Genomic DNA, 19,707 nt, shown 5'->3' with positions numbered 1-19,707 from the left:
TGCTGATCTCTCCTCTCCCCTCTTGTGTGTGTCTTGCTTTGTGGTCTTAGGAAATGGGATGGCACTCTAGTAACAAGATCAACAGCAACAGCTCAACTCATTTCTCTTTCCCCCAAAAGGATAGTTATTACCATCTCTCACATCATCTAAGGCTATGCCTAGATTGCAAGCTTCTGTCAGCAGCCCAGAGTTCTCCCAGAAGAAGTCTGCTGCTCCAGGAGCCTTTTGGTGAAATCCTGGTCAACCATGTTCCACAAAGAAGGGATGTGTCGGCAGAGGGGGTTTTCCTAACATTCGGCCCTGTGTAGACAGACCAAATGTTGGGAAAGCCTCCCCTGATAGAACTGTGGGCAGGAGATATGCAAATGTATTGCACAATTTGCATATCTTTTGCTGAAAATCTCTTCTATCTAGACATAGCCTAAAAGACAGTCAATTAACGGTTTATTTTCCTTCTAGCTGCTCTCTCCAGCTGAAGGAATAGGGCAATAGGGAATGCTGTTAAAAAGAAGGTCTCTGTTATTGCTTTACATTTCAAATGCTTTAACAGTTTTTCCTTCTTTTCTGTATCTTTAACAAAAGGCTTAAAGGATTTTATGGCATGTTTGCCGTGGCTCTAAGCAGACAGAGGTTGCTTTACACAAAACTCTGAATCTTGTTTAAAACTTCAGTGTTGGACAGTGACTTGGTTTATGGTAATACCTTTGGCGCATCAAACCTATTACCAGTACTGCAAGCTCAGAGGCAGAAACTTAAGTGTTTATAAGGTTCATTGGGAATTTTGTGGATCACAGTGACTAAATCTGAGGTTCAGGCACCTAAATACTTTTGCAGATGGGGACCTGAGCAACTTCCAGACATAGCTTGCAAGTTATATGGGCCCATGGGGTCCAGGCACCAGGAATATTCCCAGGCCAGGGCCCAGCTCCACCAAAGTCGGAGGCTCTCTCTCCCCCAGTCCTGCCTGTCACCCTATGTGCTCCCCTCCACCTCACATCCCCCAGCATCACCTGCTTCCCCAGGGTGATTTAAAATGGCTGGCGGCCCTGGCTGCCAGCATGTGCGATTCGGTGAGTCCTGACAACTACTTCTGCCCTGCTGCCAGCATATCCCTGCAGCCCCAGGGGCAAGTGTGTGTATGTGTGGGGTGTCTTTGCACGCTGCCCCCCACCTCAAGCACTCCTTGGCTTGCAGGGGTGATGCAGCAGGGCACAGAGACCTCGGGCCTACCCTGCCTTGTTATACTTGAAATAATTACATAGGATTACACGGGATCTTTTTGAGGGTGATAAGGCAAAACACCACATTTATTGATAACATTGTAACATTATTCAGCATATGCCTATAGTACTCTAAACTCACCTACTCACAAACTGCCTTGTCAATGTTATAGTTACCAATCTGTCGGTCACATTCATTCACTGGCCAAGGGCCTCTTTTCTAGTGTCGTTCCAAACTGTGTTACTTATCTTAGGAGTGGTTGCCTTTAACACCAAGGCCATCTATCTGTCCTGCACCCATCTACCTTTTACCAAAGGCACATTCGATAGCATCGTGGTACCCCTGAGTAGTAAACTCCTCCTTTGGCCATCTGGACATTGAGGTAACCAAGTTTTTATCTCTCTTCAAACACTCACATTCCTTGTCCATTGACTCCTTCACGCCTCCTCCTACATAATTGCTTCACAGAGGCAGAGGGGCATAATTGCCATTGTAAACCTTCTATCAATGCCAGGTGCCTGCCAGAAGGGCTGGGTTCAGCTCCTAGGGGGTTTCCTGTCAAGGATACAACCAACCGGCTTGAGCCCCCAGCCAGTGGCCTGGGACAATCTCACCCCACTTGCTGGGTGCCTGTAAGGCAGTTCTCCCCCACCCACCCCCCCGCCCGCAAACACAGACTCTAAGATAAAAACAGCTTATTTAATGACCATAACCTACCCCAAGTTTACGGTGACAGATGCAGTATATCTAAGCAAAGGAGAGACAAACCCCTTTAACAAGATACCATCCCCATACGCTATAGAACCAAGTCCCTTGCTGGGGCTCTTGGCCTTTACCCCACACACAGTTACAGCGTGTACCTCCCGCGGTGCAGTCCCGAACTCAGAGCCCACAGATTCATCAGCAGGGCAGTACTAGCTGTCCACTTGTCTGCAGCATCCCACTGACTGCCACCTGCTGGCCACTGGCTACTCCTCCTACTGGCCGCCTGCTGGTTCCTGTCATCTACCGCTCCTCCTACCAGCCACCCACCGTTGTCTGCTGCTCCCTTAGGCTACGTCTACACGTGCACCCAACTTCGAAATAGCTTATTTCGATGTTGCGACATCGAAATAGGCTATTTCGATGAATAACGTCTACACGTCCTCCAGGGCTGGCAACGTCGATGTTCAACTTCGACGTTGCTCAGCCCAACATCGAAATAGGCACAACGAGGGAACGTCTACACAGCAAAGTAGCACACATCGAAATAAGGGAGCCAGGCACAGCTGCAGACAGGGTCACGGGGCGGACTCAACAGCAAGCCGCTCCCTTAAAGGGCCCCTCCCAGACACACTTTCATTAAACAGTGCAAGATACACAGAGCCAACAACTAGTTGCAGACCCTCTATATGCAGCACGGACCCCCAGCTGCAGCAGCAGCAGCCAGAAGCCCTGGGCTAAGGGCTGCTGCCCACGGTGACCACAGAGCCCCGCAAGGGCTGGAGAGAGAGTATCTCTCAACCCCCCAGCTGATGGCCGCCATGGAGGACCCCGCTATTTCGATGTTGCGGGACGCGGATCGTCTACACGTCCCTACTTCGATGTTGAACGTCGAAGTAGGGCGCTATTCCCATCCGCTCATGGGGTTAGCGACTTCGACGTCTCGCCGCCTAACGTCGATTTCAACTTCGAAATAGCGCCCAACACGTGTAGACGTGACGGGCGCTATTTCGAAGTTGGTGCCGCTACTTCGAAGTAGCGTGCACGTGTAGACGCAGCCTTACTGGCCACCCACCACTGCTCCTACCAGCATCTGCTGGGGATCACCCGGCCACAGAGCCCTGCACTTTCAGCTCTGAATGGCATGATTAGCCACTTCAGACTTTAGCTTTTAATATCTTCTGTGTGGAGTTTCATGAAAACCCAAGTAGCCATCTCTATCGCTCAACAGATAGGGAGGACTAGTTAAGCCAGGCTTATCACTAAATGACAAAAGCATAGAGAGGACCAAGGAACTCAGCAAGCTAGCTCAACTAGCTTCTCTTCCCTCCTTTCCTCTCTTACAATGCCTTAAACCAAGGAGCCCTGTGTAATCAATGTCTTATGCAGCCATGGCAACTGCCCTGTCCCCCCACAACAACCCAGAGCATTGGTGAGATCCCACAACTCCCACACTGAGTGTCAGCATAAATTGTGATTTTACAACAATGTATTTACAATAGACAAAAATCTCATGGCTTACTTGCTACCCATTAGGCTTTGCCTGAAAGGTATCACACGTGCACACCTTTGCATTCTTATGCAAACGATCTCTGGGAGACACATTCCTCCCAGCCTCAGTAACCTTGCGTTCCTGCTGCCACATTCCCTACATCCTTCCCCCAGCCAAGAATTTGACGTCCCAGCATATCACACTTTCGATTATAACATCCACATGAATTCCCCTCTAATGGCCTGAGAAAGCTCTCTATGGCTTCCACAAGTCTGTGTGCCAGATGTATTACATCCTCCCCAACTACTCCAGGTGCCTCGTACGTTAGTCTATTTACGGGCTTTATGACTCTATCTCGCCTATTGAGGATGAGGATAACAGGGGCTGCGGGATCCTCTTCTGAAGGTAGGGATAAGGGGCGTTCACTCGGGGACTCCCTTTCTACCTGTATCAGCCCTTGTGTCTCTCGCTCACAGACTGCGATGTCCTGGAAAAAAACATCTCTGTCTGCTAATTGGGGTATATCTGCACATGCTCCATTCTCCTTCAAACTGTCTTGTTGTGGAAGGGGGGTTTCCAGCCCCAGGCCTAAACACTTCTGCTCTAGGGTTCAGTGCCAAAGATGTTGCCCTTTCCCCATGTTCCCTTGATAGACTCCGGGATCTGGTTCCCATTCTAAGGTGTTCCATGGGAGCCTCATCCTCTTCAGAGTCACTCTCGAAGGTGCTGGGTAAGGGTAAATCATCTCCACCACACCCACTGCCTGTGTTGGGTAATGGATGTGGCCTTGCACTTTCTTTGCACCCCGGTCTCATGTCATAGCCCATCTCTGAAGGTGTAGCAACCAACTCTCCCACAGGCAGTAGGAGATTCCTATGTACTGTCTTCACTGGCCCTGATCCGCTCTCAGGGTTAGTCTTCTAAACAGGTAGGTCCTTAAGTCTTTCCACCACCAGGTAGGGTGTTGCCTTCCATCTATCAGCAATCTTGTGTTTACCAGCAACCCCTAGATTCCGCAGGAGAACTCAGTCCCCAGGTTGGAGCTCCTGAGGGTGCACTCTTGCATCATACCAGTGTTTGTTATGATCTGTGTTCTTGAGGGCAGCTGCCGTAGCCAAACGGTAGGCATCCCGCAGCTTTTCCCTTAGTCAGGAAACATACTGCAGATGTGTCTCATAGCTTTCCCCATCCCCTGACACCCCAAAGCATAGGTCTACTGGTAGTCTGGGCTCTCTTCCAAACATCAGCAAATACGGGGTGGCTCCAGTAGCATCATTCTTTGTGGCATTGTAGACATGCACCAAAAAGGCAACATGTTGACTCCAGGACGCTTTCTGCTTCAGGCGCAACGTCCCCAGCATATCCAATAAGGTTCGGTTAAACCATTCTGGCTGAGGGTCACCCTGTGGGTGGTAAGGGGTTGTCCTGGACTTTTTTATTCCTGCCACTCTCAGCACCTCCTTTAGGAGTTGACTCTCAAAGTCTCGCCCCTGGTCAGACTGTGTCCGAGTTGGGAGTCCAAACACTGAAAAGTACTTTTCCCACACTACACGTGCCACAGTGATGGCTCTCTGATCACGTGTGAGGTAGGCCTGAGCGTATCGGCTATAGTGATCGGTTACCACCAAGATGTTTCCGATATTCTTCCTATCCAGTTCCAGAGACAAGAAGTCAATGCATACCAGTTCCAAGGGTTTGCTGGTCGTGATGCTCTGTAGATAGGTGGGCTCTAGGTGTAGATGGGCTGTAGATAGGTGCTCTAGTGGGCAGAGTTTTCCACTGAACACTTCGAGCACACGTCTCGCATTTCCTGCGTACATCCTCAGCCATCCGGGACCAATAGAACCTATCATGGAGAAGCTCAAGTGTTCTTTCCATACCCAAATGCCCAAAATCATTGGGCAGAGCCCTCATGGCCAGGACCCTGTTCTCGGTTGGTAGTACCAGTTGTGTTTGTCGATTTTGCAATGGATCTATGGTGACCCAGTGCAGCACGCCTTGTATCGGTCTCAGTTTGTTCCACTCCCTTATACTTTACTTCCCGGAGTGGAGGAAACAATGGTCCGAGGGTTTTGCCCTTCTCATTTTGCGAGCAGGGTATCACGGATGTCAGCATCTGGCAGCTGGGCTTTTTGCCAGTCCACAGCATTGAGCCTAGGCAATGGCAATTGATCCAACGCAATATAGTTCACAGAGGCCGATGGCACACTCTCGGGTGGTAAACCCAGAGTTTCAGCAATACAACTCTCAGGGGCCTGGGACTTGCGATAACTTCCATTGCAAATGGCTCTTACTCCATCTACAGGAATCTCAGCAATTTCTGGTGGCTGTGGGCGTTGTGAAAGTGCATCTGCGTCAATGTTGCTTCTCCCCGATTGGTACTGTAGGCTGAACTCGTAGCTGGCCAAGGCAGCCACCCATCTCTGCCCAGTAGCGTCCAGCTTAGCACTTGTCAATACATACGTCAATGGATTGTTGTCTGTCCTTTATTGGAACTTAGCACCATACAGGCAGTCACGAAACTTCTCAGTGATGGCCCACTTAAAGGCCAAGAACTCCAGCTTGTGGATGGGGTAATGGGTCTCACTGTCAGACAATCCTCGGCTGGCAAAGGTCACAGGTCTACATTTGCAGTTCACTTCTTGGTATAAAACCGCCTCCACCCTTCCAAACTGGCATCCATATGTAAAATAAAGCATTTGTTTGGGTTGGCAAACACTAGGACTGGAGCATGAGTTCGGCAGTTAATGATCTCTTGAAAAGCTTTCTCACACCTCTCATCCCATTGTGATCCAAAAGGCTCTAGAGGACCACGGCACTTCTGCTCTGGAAGTCTTGAGGGCCTCCCCTCACCCTTGGTCTTAGTCTTGCTCTTGTTGAGCAGGTATCCACGAGTGAGATCATTCAAAGGCTTGATAATGGAAGCATAATGTTTCACAAATCTACGGTAGTATCCACTAAATCCTAGAAAGGTTTTAAGCTCGCAGTAATTGTTGGGACGTGGCCATGTGACAAGTGCCTCTATTTTGTCTGGATCAGTACTCACACCTTCCTGGGACACAATGGGACCCACATACTTCACCATTGTTCTACAGAACTGGCATTTGTCGATAGAAAGTTTCAAACCATAGGCCTCCAACCGGTCGAGGACCTTAAGAAGTCTTTCTTCATGTTCCTCCAATGTTCTTCCAAATACGATCAGGTCATCCAAGTAAACCAAGACTTGCAGTAGGTTCATGTCTCCCACAACCTTCTCCATAAGATGCTGGAATGTGGCTGGTGCCCCAGAAATCCCTTGCAGCATACGTTCGAACTGGTAAAACCCTAATGGGCAGATGAAGGCTGTCTTCTCTTTATCTTCTGCTCCCAGGGGAATGTGACAATATCCACTTCAAAGGTCTAAAACTGAAAACCACTAGTTTCCTAGCAGGCAGTCTAAGGCGTCTTGGATCTGTGGCATAGTGTACTGGTCAATCACAGTACGGCTGTTTAAGGTGCGGTAGTCAATACACATCCGAATTTTCCCATTCTTTTTATGGACCACCACAATGGGTGAAGCATATGTACACACCAAGGTGCAGGTCTACACAGCCTGTGTTTTCAGAGCACTGCTGTACGCCAGTGAAACATGGACTTTGCGCTCAAAACAAGAGCAGCGGCTCAACACATTCCACATGTGCTGCCTTAGGTGGATACTCGGTATCTCATGGCAGGACAAAGTCCCCAATAGCGTAGTGCTTGAGAGGGCAGGCACTGACTCCATGTTCACCCTTCTCAAACAGAGGCGTATGCACTGGCTGGGCCATGTCTCACGCATGATGGATGACCGAATACTGAAGGACCTCCTCTTCGGCAAACTGGCATCTGGAAAGAGGCCAAAAGGGCGACCTAAATTGCGCTACAAGGACATGTGCAAGTGTGACCTCAGCAATCTCTCTATCAGTGTGAACACCTGGTATTCGCTCGCCTCAGACAGGCATGCCTGGAAACAGGGAGTGAAGGAAGCTCTTGTTATGTATGAAACTACCTTGGTGAAGGAAGCGGAAGACAGGAGAGCCCTCAGGAAGGTCCGTGCCCGTGATACCAGAGCGACATCTGCTTACTGCTGCTCACAGTGCGGAAAGGACTGCCACTCCCAGATTGGATTGCACAGCCACGGAAGATGCTGCTCGAATCAGTCCAACTGGGGCGCAAACCCATGATCCGTTGGGATCGAAGGATGCCTACTACTACAATGGGTGAAGTGTATGGGCTGCGGGACTCCGTAATGATGCCATTCTCTGCCAGCTCTTGAAGATGCTGTCGCACGTCTTCCATTTCAGAAAGGGCGATCTTCCTAGATCTCTCCTGGAAAGGTCGAGAATCATGCAGTCTAATGTTATACTCGACCCCTTTTGCACATCCCACATATGCAGTGAGAATACCTCTGATCTCTTGCAAAGCTTCTCCCTTAACCACGTCTTCCATTCCTCGGACAGTGGTGAATCTCCAAAGTCAAATTTTTCTGGATCTATCGTTGGGGCCAGAGTGCCACACTGAGGCCTTACCACTGCTTCAGGCTCAAAAAGGTCTGGTATCTTTTGCCCTCGCTTTACAACAATATGATGACTCACTTCATTAGCAATCAGTATAGTCACCCTTTCCTGGGCTTCAGCGGTGTAGCCAGACAGCCAGCCCCCTCTCAGACCAGCATTGCTGGGAAAACAAGGGAGCCAAGACAACAGGGCACTTAACGTAAATTCCAGCACAGCCTTTGAGGCTTTGAGAAAGCACAGGTGTGCTGCTACAATGTGCCTCTGGGAACATATACAACGATTAGGCTCACAGCAGAGAGAGGAGCTGTGACAGACATGGCTCTTAGCCCGTACTAATAACTTGATGCACACACACTGACATCCCAGGTGGGAAATATTTACCCTAATAAAAAAGGAATGTCCAGTAGTCGAAACTTATTGTTCCTCTCCCTTGCAAGTGTAAATTAAGTTCACACTACTCTTGCAAGAGCTGGCGTCACCCAGACAGACCAGCCCCAATTTGGCATAAGAAAGGAGAAAGAGAATAAAGGACTACCGAGGTATAAGTATGGGACCAACAGCACCATGATTTTTGAGTGCTTTTCACTATCTATCTGCTGGTCAGATAAGTGACAGCCTCCCAAGGGTTCTGCAGCTAAAGGGGTCCCTAAGCCTTGTCCCTTATTCGTCTTTCCGCGGAATTGAGTGACCGATCCTGGCTTGGCACCGCTGGAATCGAGAGATGCAAGGAGGGTAAGAAGCGCCCACACCTGATATCCTATCTTTAGTGTACACATATTTTGAAATAGAGCTCTATACTTTGTTTTCTTTCTTTGGGATCGTGGCTTCAGTTTTGTAACTTATTTGTGTGTGTAACATCTATACATTTGAATAAGTAGGCACTAACAATTTTGTAACCACATGATTAGAATCTAGTTTAATAAATTTTGGTAACCGTTTGTGCATAAGCCTGACTTGTTTCCCCTGGGTTACTGTAAAGCAGCCAACACAATTAAAGAACCTCAGCCGTTTTGGCTATAAAGCCTGGCCATTAGGTGAGAGTACTAAGAGCCTAGCGTTGAGTTGTGCCGTCTCCATGGGGCAAACTCTTGGGGCGCCTGTCAGTCAATCCTGACTGCCCGCCGTGAAGGGACAGTGAGTCCTAGCGGTTAAAATCACGGGTGTGGAAAGGCTCTTAGTGCTGCCATTGGGGCACCTGTCAGTCAGTGTTGACTGCCCACTGCGAAGGGGCTCTGAGCTTGAGCAGTTAAAGTCATGGGTGTTTAGGACCTTGGGGCATCCGTCAGCCTGGCCTGGGCTGCCCGCCACGAAGGGACAGTGAGTCCTAGCGGTTAAAGTCACGGATGGTGTAAAACGGGCATAGCTGGCACCTCACCAAACATCCTTGGCCATCGGCTAACAAGCGGGTAAGATCATGACTCCACTGGGAACCAGCACTCCTTCAGGAAGGCCTCCATCAGCTGGCTGCTCTACCATAGCTGGAGTCCCTCCACTGCTCTTTAGCCAGGTACTCCTGGTGAGCACCTCTTGCTCTGTCCTTGCAGGCACTACTGCAGGAGTTGTGCCTGCATACCTCAGGGCACCCATTGGTAGTTCAGGCGACTCCTGTTTAGCATCCTCAATTTTCTTGTAGGCTTCAGCACAAAGTGCATGAATCATCAGGGTGCTCAGGTATTGGTCCCCGGCCTGTTGTCTGCGGTAGTCTGCCAATACTTTAAAGAGACTGGAGTTGGTCCCTATTAGTACAGACACATCAGAGATCCCCTTGGGCTCGGGGCATATTAAGGAAACTGTGTCTACCTCCTCTCTTACCCCCGACATTTCTTCCGGGAACTCTAGGTGCACTATGATATATCCTGCATAGGGGTATTCATTCATGCTGAGTCCACACAGGCCGATACCCATCAGTGGATGGATAGGCAGGTGCCCAAGCCTTTGCTGATAGAATGACTGGAATATGATAGTCACTTGAGATCCTGTATCAAGTATGGCTCTACATTCCACCCCGTCTATTTTCACATTGACTTCTGCTCTAGACCCTATTAGTCCTTGTGGAAGGGCTGTGGGGCTGTCTCTTCTAGGGGAGCCTTTAATTCCCGAGGGTGTAGGTGGCTCCTTTCCCAAACCCTGTAGCCGTTTCCCGACTTTTCTCCAGGTGACCCTCAGCTTTTGGTACACCAGTGTTGGATTTTCTTTATTTTGACATCTTGCTGCAGGGTGTCCTTCCTGACCACATTAGTAGCAGAAGAACAATCCTATACTTGGCCGTCCTGTAGAAGTAGCGGTCCTAAGCCCAGTCTTATGGACCACTGTTGCTAGCTGTTCACCACTCCCTGGTGCCTGGGCTGAACCTACACCACCCCTCAGTTCGTCCACCTGCACCATCAGGTCTTGCATTTGCTGGGTGAGCTCCTCTCCACTGTTCGCCATCAATGTTTTGGGGGTTTGCGAGAGGGCTGTACTGCTATGTTTGGACAATTGAGTGCCCCCGCTCTCACTGGTGGCCTGTCTTTCTTCCTCTTCTCGGATCTCTTTAATCAGTCGCGAATAGCTTGGTGGGGCTGCCAGTCGTTCTCTTAACCGAAGGTGGAATAGGATTGGGTGCTGGTATTGCGCTCCCCTCACAAGTTGGGACACTTGAGTTTGATCCATTTGCTCTGCTGTGATGGTTCCATGCAAGACAACTCTCTGCAGGAGTTTCTCCAACCTCTGAACATACGTTGACAACTTCTCGCCCCTCTGTTGTCTGGCGTTCAGGAACTTGCAATAAACTTCCTCCGAATCTTCGGTCCTACCAAAAGCATGATTGAAAGCTTCTAAGCAGTCATTTGCACTGGCCTCCAGATTACCCAGCTTCAACGTGCGAATGACATCCAGTGCGGGACCCCAGGGACTCTCTATCAGTCGCCTTCTCTTCCCAGCTTCAGGTACTGCCCATTCTCAGAGCATTTCAGTGGTATGTTCTAGCCAGGGTTCTAACGCTTCTTCCCCTGGTATTGGGACCGCACCTCCAGAAAATAAGCGAAACTTACGGTATGAACTAGACTCATGATGAGGTCGCATGACCTTCTCCAACGCTTGTCCCAAAGCTTTGGCCCATACATCAGTAGAAGGGGCAGGGGCCAATGGTTCAGCACTCAGTAGACTCGATACGTCTGCCATAGTCTTTCCTTCCTGTGCAAAGAAGGCTATCGTCTTCTCCTCAAATCCGGCATGTGAGGCGGGGCTTGTTGCAAAGGCCTTGGTGATCACAACTTTCAATGTGCCAGTGGGAGTCTTTAGCTCACTTGGGATCTGAAAAGAGTCCAAGGCAGTTCACATAGCACCACAAAGGCTTTGTCCTCTACTTGAGGTCTACGCCCTGTATGCGACACCTCATTAGAGAATCAATGCTTTTGGTTAGAAGAGCCTCAATTGAGCCATCTTCCATGCCCTCAAGTATCCCTAACACTAATAGACAATTTCTAGGATCGATACTCAACCCCTCATACCAATCTTCTAGCATACGGCCAGCCATGGTATAAACTCTACCCTATCCTGCAACAACAGAACTGCTTCTTACAATGGCATATATAGGTGTGCTTGTGAGGGGTACTACCCAGCAGCCGTGCCTGCACTAGCCCCAGACTTTGAAATGGCCATTTCAAAGTTTACTAATGAAGCGCTGAAATACATATTCGGCGCCTCATTAGCATTCGGGCGGTCGCAGCACTTCGAAATTGACGCCGTTTGCCACCGCATGGCTCGTCTTGACGGGACTCCTTTTCGAAAGGACCCGGCCTACTTCGAAGTCCCCTTATTCCTATGAGCAGATGGAAATAAGGTGACTTCAAAGTAGGTGGGGTCCTTTCAAAAAGGAGCCCTGTCGGGACGAGCTGCGCAGCGGCGAGCCACGTCAATTTCAAAGTGCCGCGGCCACCCGAATGCTAATGAGGCTCTGAATATGTATTTCAGCACTTCATTAGTAAACTTCGAAATGGCCATTTGCATGGCCATTTTGAAGTCTGGGGCTAGTGTAGACATGGCCAGCAAAAGTCATCCCGGACGAGCCCCCACTCAGTGGCCTGGGACAATCTCACCGCACTTGCTGGGTGCCTGTAAGGCAGGTCTCCTGCCCTTGCAAGCACAGAGTCTAAGATAGAAACAGCTTATTTAATGACAATAACCTACCCCAAGTTTACAGTGACAAATGCAGTATATCTAAGCAAAGGAGAGACAAGCCCCTTTAATAAGATACCAGATGCTATAGAACCAAGTCTCTTGCTGGGGCTCTTTGCCCTTTCCCCACACACAGGGTGAGTCTACACTAGCCAGCTACATCGAAGTAGCTGGCACAACGTCGAAATAGCACGTGTTACATCTACACGCACTGTGTGCTATTTCGACGTTGAAATTGACATTAGGCGGTGAGATGTCGAAATCGCTATTCCCATCCGAAGATGAGAATAGCGCCCTACTTCGATGTTCAACGTCGAAGTAGGGTGTGTGTAGACGATCCGCATCCCGCTACTTTGAAATAGTGGGGTCCTCCATGGTGGCCATCAGCTGAGGGGTTGAGAGATGCTCTGTCCAGCCCCTGCGGGGCTCTATGGTCACTGCACGCAGCAGCCCTTAGCCCAGGGCTTCTGGCTGCTGCTGCTGCAGCTGGGGGTCCATGCTGCGTGCACAGGGTCTGCAACTGGTTGTCGGCTCTCTGGATCTCGTGCTGTGCAGGGCAAGTGTGTCTGGGAGAGGCCCTTTAAGGGAGCAGCTTGGGGCTTTGCTGGCCCCTTGTTTCGACAGGGAGCAGTTGTGTGTGTGGACGCTCCACATTTCCTTCCGGGGCGGCTCCTTTTGATGTTCCCCATCGCTACTTCGTTGTGGAACGTCAACAGAACCAGCCCTGGAGGACGTGTAGACGATATGCGTCGAAGTAGCCTATTTCGATGTCCTTACTTCAAAATAGGCTACTTCGACATAGGCTACGTCTGCACGTGCACGCTACATCGAAATAGCTTATTTCGATGTAGCGACATCGAAATAGGCTATTTCAATGAATCACGTCTACACGTCCTCCAGGGCTGGCAACGTCGACGTTCAATGTCGATGTTGGGCAGCACCACATCGAAATAGGCGCTGCGAGGGAACATCAACACGCCAAAGTAGCACACATCGAAATAAGGGTGCCAGGAACAGCTGTAGACAGGGTCACAGGGCGGACTAGTGCTTCTGGGGCAACAGCAAGCAGCTCCCTTAAAGGGCCCCTCCCAGACACATGCAGCCTGCACAGTACACGGTCTGCAGAGCCATAGGCACGCACACCTCAAGCGACGCAGGCATGGACCCCCAGCAGCAGCAGCAGCAGCAGCAGCAGCAGCAGCCAGAGGTCCACCCAGCCGCCCCTGTAGGAGCAGCGCTTGCCCTGCTCCATGCCATGCAGGAGGCAGCTGAGCACCTCCTTGCCACAGAGGAGGAGCTGCCTGCAGGGGAGGAGGACGCAACCCCCAACCCTGCAGCACCCCACCCCGCCCCCCGCCTCATACGCTGCCGGCTGTGGAGCTACCCCACCAGCACTGACTGGTGGGAGCGGCTGGGGCGCAGAGAGTTCGATGACAACCGCTGGCTCCAGAACTTTCGCATGAGCCGGCAGACATTTCTGGAGCTATGCCAGTGGCTCACCCCCGCATTGAGGCACCAGGACACCTTCATGCAGCGTGCCCTCAGCGTGGAGAAACAGGTCGGCATCGCTGTCTGGAAGCTGGCCACTCCAGACAGCTACCGATCCGTGGGACAGCAGTTTGGCGTCGGCAAGGCCACCGTCGGGGCTGTCCTCATGGAGGTAAGAGGACCCACGGGGGGAGGGGGAGGCAGCCCTGGTAGGGGAGGGGAGGGGAGGGGAGGGGAGCGGGGCCCTGGTAGGGGAGGGCCACACACACCCTGCACGCCCCTCATGGGTGCTCTCCCATGTGCTTCCCCTGCAGGTCGTCTGCACCATCAACGCCCTTCTCCTCCACAGGCTTGTGAGGCTTTGGGACCCGGATGCTGCCATCGCGGGCTTTGCCACCCTGGGCTTCCCCAATTGCTTCGGGGCTCTGGATGGGACCCACATCCCCATCCGTGCCCCGGAGCACAGTGGAGGACGCTACTTAAACAGGAATGGCTACCACTCAGTGGTCCTCCAGGCCTTGGTGGACAGCCAGGGCCATTTCCTGGACATTTATGTGGGCTGGCCTGGCAGCACCCACGACGCCCGGGTATTCCGGAACTCGGGCCTGTGCCGCCAGCTGGAGACAGGGACCTACATCCCCCAGCGGGAGATCCCTGTGGGGGATGCCACCATGCCCCTCTGCGTCATCGCAGAGGCGGCATACCCCCTCCGGCCCTGGCTCATGCACCCTTACACGGGCCACCTGTCAGCCAGCCAGGAGCGCTTCAACCTGTGCCTGAACCACGCGCGCCAGGTGGTAGAGCGCACATTTGGGCGCCTCAAAGGGCGCTGGAGGTGTCTCCTCACCCGCCTTGATGCGGGCCCCACCAACATCCCCCAGACTGTGGGCGCGTGCAGCACCCTCCACAACCTCGTGGAGAGCAAGGGGGAGGCCTTCTTTCAGGGCTGGGCTGTGGAGGCCGGCAGGGCCGATGTGCAGCCACCCGCTGCCCCCAGTCGCCAGGTGGACCCCGAAGGGACCCGGGTCCGGGAGGCCCTGTGGGCCCAGTTCGACGAGGCTGCGGGGTGGACGCTGGCAGGCCCCCCACTGCACCCCCCCATCCTCCACAACACTCCCTACCCCTACGCCCACACCACAGAGCACCCAAGAGCACACCCCTCCACTTTTCTTGTAAATAAAAGCAGACATTTGTTCGTCAAATCAAATATCTGTTGAACTCTTTTTATTATTATCAAGACTAACTATTTACAGGCAAAATCAAACATATATATATGTATTATAAATAAGGATAAGATGAAAGGGGAAGACAAGGAAGGGGAGAACTATGTACCTGGGGGGGCAAGGATCAGCATAACAACAGGGGTCTCATACAAAAACTATTTACAAAATTACATTAAACTGGGGGGAATATATACAAAGGTGGGGGGGGCCACATCCTGGGCCCCACACCCCCTAATGTCCAGCGCTGGGGGTGGGCGGCCACGACCCATACCTCGGCCTCAGCCCTGGCTGGGGCTGGCTGGGGGCCGGGCGGACCGGTAGATATGGCTGGCGGGTGTCAGCTGGCCCCAGGTCCCCCTCGGTGGAAGGCCCTTGGTGGTGGGTGGCGGTGTGACGGCGGCCGGCGCAGTGGGTGGCGCAGTGGGTGGAGCAGCGGGTGGAGCAGGCAGGGCGAGCGCAGCGGCGGCCGGCACAGCATGGGGGGCCAGGTAGTCGGCGATACGGTCGAAGGTCTGCATGAAAGCCCCCCATGCCTCCTGGCACCAGGCCAGAGCCCTCTCCTGCAGCTGGAGGTGGCGCTCCTCCACCCGCAGCCGCTGCTCGGCGACCTCCAGCTGCCGACGATGGATGGCCAGCAGCTGGGGGTCTGTCGCCGTCGGGTGGTGGTGCTGGGTCCGCTGTCTTCCCCGCCGTGGGGCTGGTTGGTCCTCTGCAGAGGGGCTGGCCTGGAGTGATGGCCCCGGTGGGCTGTCCGGGACCACTGACACCTCGCCGGCACTGTCTGGTCCTTCCGATGGTGCAGCTGCAGAACACAGGAGGGTGGGGAAGAAGAGTGGAGACAGCCGTTAGTGTGGGCCCCGAGCCGTGGCCCTTGTCCCCCCACCCCTCTGCTGCTGGTTCCCCATCCCCATCCCCGGTAGATGCTGCTGCTGCTGCTGATGGGTGTCCCACCCCCTCCCCCCGGGGGACCCTAGAGGTTCTGCTCCCCCCAGCCCCGGGGATGGGGCATGGCACCGTCATGCTAGGGGGCAGGGGCTGATGCACTCTTCTGAGGGACATGCCACTGCTGTCCTTGGGGCCATGGTCATCTGGGCATGTGGAGGGCCCTGGTCATATCTATTACCCCCGCCCCTCAACCCCGGAGGTGTGCAGCGGGGCAGTACATACCTGATGGTCCACTCCCACGGTCGGGGGACACCCGGTGGGCGGACGCCTGGCTGGAGCTCCGCGGTGGGATGGCGATCCGCAGGCCGGCATCGCTGGAGGAGGACTCCCCCTCCTCCTCCTCCTCCTCCAGTGCCCCGGGGGTGGGCTCCTGGGGGGGCTCCCGGGGTGCGGGGCTTGCCTCCGGGGTGGACTCTGCCTCCGGGGCCTGCTGGGGCTCGTCAGCCGAGGTATCAAGCGTGGCTGGAGGGAAGGAGGTGTGCTGGGGGCCCAGGATGGCCCTGAGATCCCTGTAAAAGGGGCAAATGACGGGGGCGGCCCCAGATCGGCTGGCCGCATCCCGGGCCCGGGCGTAACCCTGCCGCAGCTCCTTCACTTTACTCCGGACATGATGCGGAGTGCGGGCAGGGTGACCCCGGGAGGCCAGGCCCTCGGCCAGCCGAGCGAACGCATCCGCGTTCCGCCTCTTTCTCCCCATTATCTGGAGCACCTCCTCCTCACTCCAGAGCCCCAGCAGGTCCCGAAGCTCGGCCTCCGTCCAGGAGGGGCCCCGCTGCCGCTTCCCCGCCTGGCTGCTGGGCTGGGAGCCCTGGCTCCCCTTCGGGGGGGTCCCCTGGGGGCACTTGGGGGTTGGGGGGCGGCCATCGCAGCGGGTGGGGGTGTGTGGGCGCGGAGGAGCGTGCAGGCCAGCCACGTGGCAATGCTGCTGCCTGCATGCTCTCTCAGCTTCCTGCACAGGAAGGCAGGGGGCGGGGAGCTTTAATGGGCCGCTGCATGTGGCCACCATCAAGCTCAGGGGCTGGGAAGAGCGTCTCTCAACCCCTCAGCTGATGGCCACCATGGAGGACCCCGCTATTTCGATGTTGCGGGACGCGCAATGACTACACGTTCCCTACTTCGACGTTGAACATCGAAGTAGGGCGCTATTCCCATCCCCTCATGGGGTTAGCGACTTCGACGTCTCGCCGCCTAACATCGATGTTAACTTCGAAATAGCGCCCAACACGTGTAGCCGTGACAGGCGTTATTTCAAAGTTGGCGCCGCTACTTCGAAGTAGCCGGCACGTGTAGACGCGGCCATAGTGTGCTTGTGTAGACGTAGCCACAGTTACAGGTACACTTGAAGTAGCCTATTTCGAATGAAGTAGCCTATTTCGATGTCCTTACTTCGAAATAGGCTACTTCGACATAGGCCGTGTCTACACATGCCCCAAACTTCGAAATGGCCACGCAAATGGCCATTTCGAAGTTTACTAATGAAGCACTGAAATGCATATTCAGCGCTTCATTAGCATGCGGGCGGCAGCGGCGCTTCGTAATTGACGCGCTTTGCCGCCGCGCGGCGCATCCAGACGGGGCTCCTTTTCGAAAGGACCCCGCCTACTTCAAAGTCCCCTTATTCCCATGAGCTCAAGGGAATAAGGGGACTTCGAAGTAGGCGGGGTCCTTTCGAAAAGGAGCCCTGTCTGGATGCGCCGCGCCGCGGCAAGGAGCATCAATTTCGAAGCGCGGCTGCCGCCCGCATGCTAATGAAGCGCTGAATATGCATTTCAGCGCTTCATTAGTAAACTTCAAAATGGCCATTTGCATGGCCATTTTGAAGTTTGGCACATGTGTAGACACAGCCATCCATATCTACTAAGGACCATGCTCAAACAAAACACTGGGGCTACGTCTACACGTGCACCCAACTTCGAAATAGCTTATTTCGATGTTGCGACATCGAAATAGGCTATTTCGATGAATAACGTCTACACGTCCTCCAGGGCTGGCAACGTCGATGTTCAACTTCGACGTTGCTCAGCCCAACATCGAAATAGGCACAGCGAGGGAACGTCTACACGCCAAAGTAGCACACATCGAAATAAGGGAGCCAGGCACAGCTGCAGACAGGGTCACGGGGCGGACTCAACAGCAAGTCGCTCCCTTAAAGGGCCCCTCCCAGACACACTTTCATTAAACAGTGCAAGATACACAGAGCCAACAACTAGTTGCAGACCCTGTATATGCAGCATGGACCCCCAGCTGCAGCAGCAGCAGCCAGAAGCCCTGGGCTAAGGGCTGCTGCCCACGGTGACCACAGAGCCCCGCAAGGGCTGGAGAGAGAGTATCTCTCAACCCCCCAGCTGATGGCCGCCATGGAGGACCCCGCTATTTCGATGTTGCGGGACGCGGATCGTCTACACGTCCCTACTTCGATGTTGAACGTCGAAGTAGGGCGCTATTCCCATCCGCTCATGGGGTTAGCGACTTCGACGTCTCGCCGCCTAACGTCGATTTCAACTTCGAAATAGCGCCCAACACGTGTAGACGTGACGGGCGCTATTTCGAAGTTACTGCCGCTACTTCGAAGTAGCGTGCACGTGTAGACGCAGCCTGGGATTTCAGCTCTTAATATCTCCTGCATCAAGTTTCCTAAAAACCTTAATATTCAGCTCTATCTTCCCACAGCTCTAAAGGTCTAATCAAACCAAACTTATGATTAGATAACATAAGCAGAAACTCAACAACCTGCTTCAACTAATATTTCCCTCCTACTGCCTTACAGTGCTTTAAGCCAGGGAGCCCTGTGTAATCAATGTCTTGCACAGCTATGGTGACTGTCCTGTCCCCCTCCTAACAACCCAGAGCATTGGTGAGATCCCACAACTCCCACACTGAGTGTCAGCATAAATTGTGATTTTACAACAATGTGTTTACAATAGAACAAATCTCATGGCTTACTTGCTACCCATTAGGCTTTGCCTGAAAGGTACCACACAGGCACCCCATTGCATTCTCATGCAAATGATCTCTGGGAGACACATTCCTCCCAGCCTTCAGCAGCATTGCGTTCATGGTGCCACATTCCTTACACAATTGTAAGGAAGTCAATATAATTCTAATACAAGCTTTTGTTAGTACAAACCTTCAGTTATTTCTCATATTCCCTCCCAGAGCCCACGTCTCACACACGCAAATTCCATATGAGAGGCTGTGGGGGGAGAATTGGGGGGATGACAGGTGGGGGCTCTGGTTGTTCTGCAAACCTGCCGCCCCTGCTCCCATGTAAAATTGATAGCCATTGCAAAGGCAAGGTACCAAAGTCTTATATCGGAGGGGTAGCCATGTTAGTCTGGATCAGTAACAGCAACGAATGGTCCTCCGGCACCTTACAGACTAACAGAAAAGTTTTGAGCATGAGCTTCCGTGAGCACAGACTCACTTCATCAGATGCTGGTCTTGGAAATCTGCAGGGCCAGGTATAAATAAGCCAGAGCAAGGGTGGGGGTAACAAGGTTAGCTCAGTCAGCAAGGGTGAGGCTTACTACCAGCAGATGATCTGGAGGTATGAACACCAAGGGAGGGGAAGCTGCTTCTGTATTTAGCCAGCCATTCGCAGTCTTTGTTTAAGCCAGAGCTGAGGGCGTTGAATTTGCAGATGAATTGTAGCTCAGAAATTTCTCTTTGGAGTCTGGTCCTGAAATTTCTTTGCTGTAGGATAGCTACTTTTATAAACGCCTCTCCAACCACTGGCTGCATGGCTGTCCCGTTGCTCCTGAGTGGCGGTCCTGTGCTTGCACTGCTCTCTACCGTCAGGTAAGTGGGACCTAGGTACAGCCCACCAGCAAGGGGGTGGCTGGAGCCCTGATCCGGAGCCCTTGGTGGGGCAGGCCTGCCGTAGTGCCAGCGCTGGGTCCCGAGGGAGGGCAGGTGGCGGTCTCTAGGCATACACAGGCTAGGG

This window comes from Carettochelys insculpta, chromosome 3 (assembly GCF_033958435.1).
Source record: "Carettochelys insculpta isolate YL-2023 chromosome 3, ASM3395843v1, whole genome shotgun sequence".
In the NCBI taxonomy this organism is placed as follows: domain Eukaryota; kingdom Metazoa; phylum Chordata; order Testudines; family Carettochelyidae; genus Carettochelys; species Carettochelys insculpta.
Note: the sequence above shows the minus strand (reverse complement) of the source record.